The sequence below is a fragment of the Arachis ipaensis genome, chromosome B03 (assembly GCF_000816755.2).
Source record: "Arachis ipaensis cultivar K30076 chromosome B03, Araip1.1, whole genome shotgun sequence".
Classification (NCBI taxonomy): Eukaryota; Viridiplantae; Streptophyta; class Magnoliopsida; order Fabales; family Fabaceae; genus Arachis; species Arachis ipaensis.
The window spans coordinates 120,000,193-120,010,435 of record NC_029787.2 but is presented as its reverse complement, the minus strand read 5'-3'; the positions used below and the strand labels follow the sequence as shown (position 1 = coordinate 120,010,435).

Sequence of the window (10,243 nt, the reverse complement as noted above, 5' to 3'; positions counted from 1 at the left end):
AAAACCCTACAAAAACTAATTTAATTATTATTTAACAAAATTTTTAATGGATGAATTATATTAAAAATAATTTTGTTAGGTGTCGAAATATCTCATTTTTTTGGACAGAAGTCGCTTATTCTTCAAGAAAATAGATAAAAACCAAGTTAAGTGTTTACAAATCTAAAAATATCGATAATAACAATTTCTATTTAGCACCAAAATAGTATAATAGCAATGTGCTAAAATATGATAAAACACAAATCGTCCATGGAGATTATGCCTTAAAGAAAGTAAAGATACATTTAAATTTATAAATGTTATAGGAAAAAAATAATGTATTAATAATGAAATAAATAATAGAGATTGAATTAATATATAGTGTTATTGGCAATATTAAAATATTAAATAATAATATAATTCGTGAAAAAAATAACATGACCATTATTGTATGGCATTATTTTAAAGGGATTATTAACTTTCAAAATGATGATGATAAAAGCAAAGATTGATCGTAGGGGATATAAAATTCAAAAAACATAGAAATAGAAAATAAATAATAATAAAGTTGATTTTATTTGTACGATGCTCCTTTTGATATACTAATAAGAAGAAATTGATAATAAGATTATAATGTCATATAGAAATTATATATTTGGAATTTGTTTATGTGTGATGAATGAGTTTATATATAAATTGAAATAAAAAAAATTGCTAAAGAAATAATTAGCAAATGATGTTTATGCTTCTGATTTGATGTTGCAGTTTATTAAATTTTAAGAATGACTTTTGACAAAAAAAATATTTTATTAAATACAAATATTTAAAATATTTTATTAATAGTAATCTTATTATGTGCTTTTAAAATACATGTTAGTTAAACCTTTTATAAATTCTCAATGAATGTTATATGTCCTTATGAAACTCATATTTAAATAGAAATTGAGTAATAAAAAATTTTAAAACACATAAATCATTAAAACATGTAAATATTACTTAAAATTGACTCAAGTATTTGAATATAATTCTTTAAATTTTGGTGGAGTAAAAAATTAGTTTATTAGTCTTACAGTAGATGTCAAATATTTTTGTGTGAATAAATAGAGTTCAATTTTTTTTATGTATATTGTAATTATTGACTAATAATAAATTTTTAAATAAAATTTAAATTTATAACAAAATATTATTTACTTAACTTATCAAATTAGAATATATCGTAGACACTAAAATATAAAATAAAATGACGCTCGAAGTAATCACTTGCGCAATCACCAATTTTTGGCGCTTATATGCGGACTTATTATTAATTCCTATAGATACCTCATATAGCACAAACATACATAAAATCCTACAATCCTATAACTATCCTTAAAAAGAGGATTTCTTCCATAGTGGAAATCCAACGTGACATGCTCTAGATTCATTCTCAAGAATTCCTTCATCTTATATCAGGGTCATCTCTCTCATCCCGTGTCATTGTTGTCACTTGCCAGTTGCCACAATACAACAATTGAGCGCGAAATTTCAAACTTTGAATTTTGAATTCAAAATCAAAATTGAAAAATAGATTCATTTTCATCATTTACGTTCTCCCTCCATTTTCAATTTCTATTTTTCTTTCTTCTTTATCATCATTATCATCATATTTAGTTCCTCCTCCTCCTTCTCTCCAGTTCGTTTCTCCGTTCTCAGATACTATTTTTCGATCTCCTTTTCTTCTTCAACTCTTTTTGCTCCTAATCTAACTTGAAGGTGGAGATTATAGAGTTTCAAGGCAGTTGATGTCATTGTACCTGATGGCTCCAACCTTCAGGGGAGTCATCGCGGTGGAAGGGACAACAACGTTGGTGGTAGGGGTTATGAAGGTCGATGCGGTGGCGACGGAGGCTATGGTGGTGGAGGAGTCTAAGGCAGCATGGGTCCCAGTGGTCGCGATGGAGTTCGTCGTGGTGGTGGATAAGGTGAAGGATGTGATGACGGTCGTGCATGCTACAACCGTGGTGGAATGGGTCGAGGATTGCAACCAGGGAGGAGGTGGATGCAGAGGCAGGTTGGCGAAAGCTGCTACAACTATAGGCATTTCTGGGCATTTTGCAATAGACTGCCCAACAAGCGCTATGAGAAAATGAAAGTATAAGATTTTAATACCCCTGCTCATACTACTCTCTATTTTTTTAATATTATTTTTGTTTATTTAAATTGTATCTTTATAGCAGGTAGCAATACTAGATCACTCTCAAGAGACGCGCTCCCACCTGGGGGTAATTCTTTTTTCTTTTCCCAATGATTTTGCGATGATGAGTTGTGTGCCTTACTATTTGATGTAAATGTTTGTACTGTTGTTGTTGTTGTATTCTCCGTTGATGCAGAAAATCCAGAACCGTAAATCCGTAATATTGTTGCCAGGATTCTAATTGCCCTTCGCCAAAAGGTCTTAACTCTTAACCTGTTTTCTTCTTATCTTCAATTTTGCATCCAATAAGAGCAAGTGAAATTTCTAAGTAATGCAAAATGAATTGTTTGTTTTTTCTTTGATTTTTGATGTCTTGGCTTTGTACTTTCAGAATAATTTAGAAACTAAGGTAAAAGAAGATCTTTCTGCAGCTACTGTGGAGGTTTGTATCCATTCTATTGTGTTTCTATTGTTTTTTGGAAAAGTATAAGGAACCAAGTATCTATCAGCCAAGAATTGAACAACTCAATTAATAATTATTAATTTTAAATTATTTTTTAAATTTAAATTTTGATTATTTTTTAATCAAAATTTACCCTAATTTATTTTCACTTCTATTCACCATTCACCATCGCTTATCATTCACCCACTTCGCTCACCTTACCCTTCCCACTGCTCGCGACTCCTCATTCATATCGCTTGCATTCTCTGCTTTTGCAGTTCTATCCACGCTCGAGCCATCTACGCTCGTGCCAACCCCCTCCTTCCTCGCTGATTGCAAGGGCTCCGTAGACAAGGTAACGCTGCTTGTGTTACTCTTTCTTTGTATAATTTATTTCTTTTTTACTTGGGATTCTCCATGCCTTTTTTATTAAGTTTTAGGAATAAATGACCATTTGTACCCATGAGAGATGAAAACGCTGACATTTGTACCCATGATAGCCTGAAGCTAAAGTTATACCCATGATAGATGCCCTCTGTGTGACAAAAGTGCCTTGACTTGGATCTGAGCTTGGTTCGTAGGAATCCGATCCTACGTGGCACTCCCTCCCTTATCTTCAACCCCTCTCTCTCTTACTCACACACACACTCTCTCTCTCTCTCCAAACCCCACTCTTCACTCTTCAAACCCCACTCTGACCCCTTCTTCCTCAACACTCACTCCCTCACCATCCACTCCGCCCTTCACGCCGACAAAGCCATCCTCTTCTCCCTCCCCACCACCTCTGACCCCATCAAGGACACCCTCCTCACTCTCATGCTTTCCAACCACTCTTCCTTCATCCTCACCTTCTCCACCTCCCCTTCCTCTTCCGCACTCCAAATCCGGGATGGTACTTCTCAACCATCTCTTCATACCGGTCAACCAAGCCAGCCCAGTAACCGTGCAGGTAGTAAGAATTATCAAGGAAAACAACATCATCATCGTCCCCCTCGTCTTCATCTATCTCTTTCCTAGACTCATTCTCCTCTTCATCAATTATGAAAAAAAAAATTCAAACTTTGAAAAAAATCAGGCACTCCACAGATCAGTAACACAAAAAATCAAAGTGAAGGAGAAAAGGACCCGCGATTGAGGAACGCATATATGAACGTGTTGGTAATATTTATTTCTCAAATAAACGTTCTAATTTTTAACAGCATCTCTCTCTTTATCTGAATACAATTATTCAATTAAGCTAAGCAAACGAAGCACCCATCTTTGTACAGAAGAGAGAGAGAACAAAAACAACATAGAGACAGAAGACATGTCTGCTTTTGATACCTACAGCGTCGACTCCGATCACCACCAAAATCACGCCAACGAAGACAACTTCTCCGGATACGACGGCTACTTCCAACTTCTTAGAGGAAGGTTACACCCTTCGTGAGTGGTGCCAGTGAGAAGTGAGAAATGATGAAAAATTTTGGGAATTTGGAAGATTCAAAAAACCTTAATAAGGATGAGGTTGTTGATGTTGATGTTGACGATGAGAGGAGAAAGAAGCTGTTGAGGAAGAGGCAGAAACGTCGAGAAGGGAGAACGGTGGGTTGATGATGTTGATGGCTATGGTGGTAGCAAGGAACGAGAGCGGTGGTAGTGTTTCAGAGTTTGGAATTGGGGAAGAGAAGATGGGGAATAAAATTATAAATTAAAATTAGATTATATTTAAAGGGTTTGGGGGTTTGGAGTGCCACGTAGGATCGGATTCCTACGAACCAAGCTCAGATCCAAGTCAAGGCACTTTTGTCACACGGAGGACATCTATCATGGGTATACCTTTAGTTTCAGGCTATCATGGATACAAATGTCAACGTTTTCATCTCTCATGGATACAAATGGTCATTTATTCTAAGTTTTAGTAATCATGATTCAATTTAGGATAATTCATATTTCTAAATTTGATTCATTATTATGCATTTGTGAATGAAGATGGATGTCGGAGAGTTGAAAATCAAAGAATGTCGAAAGTGGTAATTGTAAATGTATTGCCTTCTTCCATCAGTGCTTGGTTTAAGGTTGTAAATCTAATGCTTTAGTATTTGTTTTTTATGTAAGGCTTCTGCGATTCCTAATACAGAACATGTACAAAGGCTATTGCCGAAGAAAGAGGATCTAAGCAATAAAAGAATGCTGGGACAGCTTTTGGAAACTCTAGAGGTATGTTAAGACTAGTTACTTTGTTTTGCTTTTAGAAGCAATGGAAATAGAATGGTATAATCTACAAGGTTTGGATTTATTGAATATATTTAAGCTTTCTGTTATTGATAGTACTTACTTAGTTTTTATTGCTAGTGCTTACAAAGTCTAGATTTACTGAATACATTTAACCTTTGATTTCATAACTATTGATAGTGCTTACTTGGTTTTTATATTTTTTATAGGCTTTGAGATGTTTCTGATTGAATAATGTGTCTTTGCTTATGAATATATGCACCACCAAGGTGAAAGGATATAATGTTTTTGCCTCAGTGAAAAGAACACTATACCACTACAATGATTGAAGGTTTTTGGTAATTTTTTCTTTTCAAGATGATATTCATTTGTATGGAGTTCTATTCTAGTATTTCTTGTCTTCTTTTGTATTTTGTAGTTATCAAGAACAAATAGATTAAAATTTTATTTTAGTCATTTAAGTTTTATGAAGTAGTCACTTGTCATGGATAAGGTTCAGAATGAGGACTTTGTATTTACTTTGGAGACAATTATGGCCTAATTTGGGAAAACTTCTATAAACATTTACTAGATTCAAATAATTAGATTATTTTAAATTGAGTAATAATTGTGTCTTTTAATTTTAAAAATAGATGTTTTTTAATTATATAATTGTTGATGTTTCTTTATTTTTATAATTATCAATAGATAGCTGTTTCTTTATATATTTTTTTAACCCATTGTTACTGTTACTGTGAAGTCCTTTGATATCATAATTTAATTTGTCATATTCTTTTATTTTTAACAGGTTGCAGGAATTGAGGCTAGAATGAAAAGTGGATATTATATTGGCCGTGGTTCGAGATCTATCAAGGAGGACATAAGTAGAATATGCCGTGATGCTATAAAGTAAGTTTTCTTTCTTCTATTCTCCTGTCTCCTTGGATGGAGATTGTAATTCTCTTTTTTTTTTTTTTCTTTTTTTTTTTTTTGATAAATTGGATATATATTATTACTATGATTGGAGACATTTTAATGAAGTAAATAGGGTCTGTTGGCTTAAGTTGCCAATCATAATAAACAAAAGAACATCTTCACTAAAAAAAAAGGGACTTCTTAAAATAAATAAATAACAAAAAAGACCATATTTTATCATATTTTTCTCATAATCTGGTTCTAACCATAGAAGTTCATATGTTAAATTCTAAGCTTTATAATTGTTTTGTTGTTATACCTTAAGTTTTTATGCTGTTTGGCAGTTTCACATACATCTTACTTTTACATCCTGAGACCCAGTTACTTTTGTTTTGGAATTGTTCATTTAGCATGTCTTTATTAGGTCATAAGAAAGGGTGTTTTACCTTACACGCTTGATGTTCTTTGTTTTTCAACAATATTCATGTTTAATGGTTGGGTCATTTGTGTGCTTATCCATCACAGGGCAAAGAATTGGGGTGATGCTAATGACATGAATAATATGATCACATTGTTTATTCAGCTTGCAACACTGTTGGAAGAGAGCTCTATATCTGTGCATGATAGAGATGTGCTAATGACATGAATCGTATGATCACATTGTTTATTACTTTTGTACATGATGAATTCTTGTATCGACAATGTTGTAAATTATATGGATAAGTTGAATGAATATCATGATTCATTTCATTGCATTTTAGCATGATGACAAATTTATAGTTACTTATGTGAGATAAACTTTTTTTATTTTTCATTCACATGACTTCCGTTAAAGTAACAGCTATTTAGTATTAAAAAAAAAAAAAACATCTTGACACTTGACACAAGCTAAGTAACATCCACTTAGACCTTTACAAAAATAATTAGGTACCTACCAGAAGTTATTTGTATTGTTCTTTACTACAGAGATGATTCAATTGATAGTGAATACAAGTATCACAAAAGAAGGAAAAAGATTTTTGTATTTATCCTCATGCTTGTTTAACAAAATTTAAAGAAAAAAAAATAGATAAAGAAAAGAACAACAACAATATCTAATTATTTGCTTTTTCAAGAGCAATCAAAGGGTTTTGACAGCTTTCCTTTTACTCACTGTTTGTTTTATGCTGTTATTATACTTGAACTTTGGAGTTACAATTTTTATCAAATTAAAACGGAGTCCACGTACACAACATACTACTTAGTACTACTTAATGATAAACTTATGAGGCAAGTGTTACTTATATGATTAAATTTATTATCAAGTGGTCAGAGTGTATACAACAACTAAATAGCCATAGATGTCTATTATATATTAACTATAAAAATGCTCATAAGTTACAATAATTGAATCAATAAGTACAATATGCGTTCAATTACTTCAAAGTTAATCTCCACCTTAAATAAGAATCATCTATTTAGTATAAAAAGAAATATTCATTTGTTTAACAAAAGAAACATCTGATGTAGATTTTTTCATATTGCGCTCGGCTCTTCAGGATGTCCCTGGAAAGTGAAAGCAAAATAAAGTATTTATGGTCAAGGTGTATGCAACAAATTAATAGCCATTTATGTCTATTATATGTTAACTATAAAAATGTTCATAAGTCACAACAATTGAATCAATAAGTACAATATGAGTTCAATTACTTCAAAGTTAATTCCCTTATTAAATGATGATTCCTTTTAAAAGAATCATCCATTTAAGATAAAAAGAAACATTTATTTGTTTAACAAAAGAAACATGCGACGTAAATTTTTGCATAAACATTCAAGTTGCCTACAAGAAGAAAGATACTAATTACTAAGTAAGACTAAAATAAAATACATTCAATTCTTAAAGTATTATAAAAATTCACAACTGTAACTCAGAAACCTCTCAAAATGTATCAAAATTGCCACAAACGGTAACGTCATCACATGTAACATTATGATGGATTTCACTCTTTGCATGATTTTTAGGTGTCCAAACTCAAACCGAACTTTAAATTTGGCAAAATTTAACTAACTCTAGTATAATTTTTATCCCAAACTCGCAAATCACATTAAAAAGAAACCAGTGCAGCATGTGTACGCATTATCCATCAAAACAGGAAACATTAAACCAATAGCATAAATATTAGTAGCAACCACCCATTGAACGGAAAAGAACAGTTCTATAGCAAATTTAAAAAAGATGACATATCACAAATGAAACATTCACATTTTTCGTTTATAAATATCATCTTTGTCAACGTGTTCACTTTCTTGCAGCAATTTCATATAATTAAATTCACACCGAACTTCGAATAAATCAAAATTAAATTAAATCATAACTAATCTTTAAAAAAAACAACAATCTTATGGTAAAAATAACATCTGTGATCATTCAGTAAGAACCATTCATTCACAACAAAAAGCAACATCCAATAAATTATAATTGAATCATATGCCTCAACAAAAGACATCCAATTCGCATGACTAGAAATAATTGAAATCAGAGACAAATTAATTTATCAATCCACCAAAAATCAGAATATCTTTAAGAACATCTAGTATCGCAAAAAACCCTTTTTAATTCTTACAATCAAAACTCTAATTTTAGAGAGAAGTAAATCCAACAATTCAAAATTCATATTATATGAATGTGTCATTATATGCATAGGATCTGGTACAAAATCAACTTACAACCACTTTACTCATATCAAAATCAATCAAGTATAACACCCATCAATAAATTCTTACCGAGGAGTATTTTTCAGTGAGGCTTCACGGTGCGACTTGGAGGAGTCCGACGCGGCTCTCGTGGGGGCAGATCATGGGAGGTAATGCCGAGTGAACCGGATGAGAAAGGAAGGCTTCAATGGTGCGGCGACGACAACATGCAGCAGTAGTAGCGGTCTGGGGTGGGCTTCTGACTCCCCGCGGTTGCTCGCGCGTGGGCGGGACGGAGGCGCTGCAGCGGTCTGGCGCGAACTTCTAACCACCGCCGTTGCTTGCACATGGACGGGACGGAGCTGCTGCGGCCCTAGACTCTGGCTAGTAAATGCGTACGACGAACGTGGGAGGGAGGCACAACCATTGGAGGGTTTTGGATGTTGCTGTAAGGAAAAGGTGAAAGGTGAAGGTTAACTAGGGTTAATTTGGATGTTGCTTTTTTCTTATATGGTAAATGAGCTTGGGGTTCAGCTCAATAGAAGTTGGCAGAAAGTTAGCTGGACCCCTCTTAGTTCCCTAGCAGAATTGTTAATTTTTTTGTTCAATTCCTTACTATATCCATCACTCTTCAAGGTAGTGAGTTTCAATTCTCAATTTTTGGGTCTTTCCTCTTCGAAAATTGGGTAATTTTTTTTTTCACGGCCCATTTCAGTTTTGTTGCTTTCAAATGAAACTTTGTAAATTTTATGTTTATGTTAACTTTGCTCCATGATTCTATTTTTCTTTCTGTGCTTAATATTGCGTGCATCTTTGTTTGAATTATTATTGCATTGTAGCTAATATATTATATTCTTCTTCTCCCTGCACAAACAATCTTTTACTATGGAAAAAAATTTGAAAATTAATGAAAATTGGATTAAGAAAAATTTAGCATAAATACATTATGATTGAATCAACTAGCAGTGTTTGACATGATAGAAACTAAACTATATCTACTGTTGTTTTCGTTCAAGGTGAATCTTATCAGAATAAATTGAAAGGAGTTAAGTTTACTTACTGACAGCAAGTAGCAACTATACGCCTGGTTCATCCTGCACCATCCGCTCTGCCTTTTACTTTGTGCTTTGTCATCGTTAGGTAATGTTCTATTTGTTGTATTGCTGTTGGATTCCTTTATAGCATTTGTTGCATGACTCTCATATAAGGATAGATCTCGAATGTTATTAGTGGTTTCAACATAGGAAGTTGCTAGGTGTCAGCATTTGCTCTATGTCCTTTTGGAGGTCCTTGCACCATTTTCGTCCACTATAACACAATTTAGCATCCACAACTTTAGAAATTCATTTGTGCTGTTTTATTGCTTTTCCAACCTTCATTTTCGTTTTATCCAATCATGAGAAAAGTTAACATAAGGGAAGGTGATTGCATGAAAAGTTTACACACTACAAAATTCAGTTATATAGTCTCAGCCAATTGTAAATGAATTTATTAAGAAGAAAGACTTCAGTGAATAAATTTTATAGATGAAGCATGTTATATTCTGTTTCTATTGAAGATTCATTATCAATCTTTCACTCCATAGCTTAAAATATCATAGTTTAGCTAAGTAGATACCACATACAACCAATCTCCAATCTTTTTAGACGAATTTTAAAACTCTCTATGAAAGATCCACTGATATTCAATTCTTCACTTTAGATCCTGTATATCTCTAATTCTCTATTTATTCTCATGTTAAACTTGGTTTTCCAATTTCCATTAAGCATATTTTCTTTAATTAAGATCTGTTTCATATGCCATAATTTGATGCTACCTTATATCTAAATTTTAATTATTTTTCATTGGTTGAGCATGCTGGAATTTTA

General features: G+C 32.6%; 1 long non-coding RNA gene across 1 annotated transcript; it reads right to left on the bottom strand.

Annotated features, from left to right (window-relative positions):
* LOC110270344 lies at positions 7,021–9,222 on the bottom strand. The gene is made up of 2 exons (XR_002359779.1): positions 8,466–9,222; positions 7,021–7,247 (listed from the first exon to the last, which is right to left on the bottom strand). It is a non-coding gene; the product is annotated as an uncharacterized LOC110270344 (long non-coding RNA).